Here is a 1,134-nt window from a genome sequence, read left to right as displayed (position 1 = left end):
GTGTCTGTGGATTGGTGTGTCTGTGGATTGGCGTGTCTGTGGATTGGCGTGTCTGTCGTTTGGCGTGTCCGTTGATTGCTGTGTCTGTGGATTGCTGTGTCTCCAGATTGGTGTGTCCGTGAATTCGTGTGTAGGTTTGGGCGTGTCCCTGGGTCTGTTACCACGTGAGGTCATCAGCCCAGTTTGTACAAGTTTAGAAACACGATGCCAATCCCACAGCTCTGTGGTCTAGAGCCATCAACAATAACAACAGATCTAAAACAGCATCTGAAGAGATTACTCTGGGATGTGAGTTATGTGTTGTAATATGGCTGAGGAAATTCAAATCTAATTTCCCACAAGGCCATTTTTGATCCTTGTAGAGGCTAGAAATAAGACAAGAATAGATGACATGTAGATCACACACACACACAGTGTCACAGTCTGTTAGTGAGCAGGACTGTGTTCATGGACAACGTGTTTTTTTCCTACTTATATCAGTGAGTTGCAGCAGAGTTTGACACGGTTCAAGACAAAGACACGTCAACTGGGATGTACTATCTGGATGGGAGTTTTACTGGTCTGTAGCATCAGAAAAGGTTTGGAAATACTCTCTCTCTCTCTCTCTCACACACACACAGACACACACACACAGCAGCTTAAAAAGCCCCAACTCTAGAGGAACTGCTTCAGCCCAGACAGGGGCTGAATTGTTTTGTTTCCATAGTGACCAGGCAGCACACAGCTGACTCCAGCAGGAGAACACACACACACATAAGACAAAAACAGGCACACACACATTACAGCGGATGGACTAAAAGCTGGATGGAGGGACACACAAAGGGAGGGGTAATCTGTAATGCAGGGATGGGGCAAACATGGAGGAGAAGAGGGGAAGGTAAAAGGAGCTGAAAAGTGAAGTAGGAGAAGAAAACAGTGAAGGGCAGAGTGGGGGGGAGGGGGGCACGTTCATGACGTCATGATGTGTTCACTGTTCTCTGTACCACACAGCTTTAATTCATCCACCTTTAGACCCAATAATCTCTTCAGTCAAAAAAGCTAGCCACGAATCCCCCCCCCCCCCCCCCCCTCCTTCACATGAGTGTGATAGATCTGGTGCTTTATGACTTCTTCATAGGCACAAAGACTGCATTC

General features: G+C 47.0%; 1 protein-coding gene across 1 annotated transcript in view; it reads right to left on the bottom strand.

The window, feature by feature from the left end:
- Window positions 1-1,134, bottom strand: part of atg7 (ATG7 autophagy related 7 homolog (S. cerevisiae)) — a 27,315-nt gene that overhangs the window by 15,957 nt on the left and 10,224 nt on the right.

This window comes from Cynoglossus semilaevis, chromosome 11, assembly GCF_000523025.1.
Source record: "Cynoglossus semilaevis isolate Cse_v1.0 chromosome 11, Cse_v1.0, whole genome shotgun sequence".
NCBI classification, from domain to species: domain Eukaryota; kingdom Metazoa; phylum Chordata; class Actinopteri; order Pleuronectiformes; family Cynoglossidae; genus Cynoglossus; species Cynoglossus semilaevis.
Note: the sequence above shows the minus strand (reverse complement) of the source record. Positions and strands in the feature narration are given on the sequence as shown.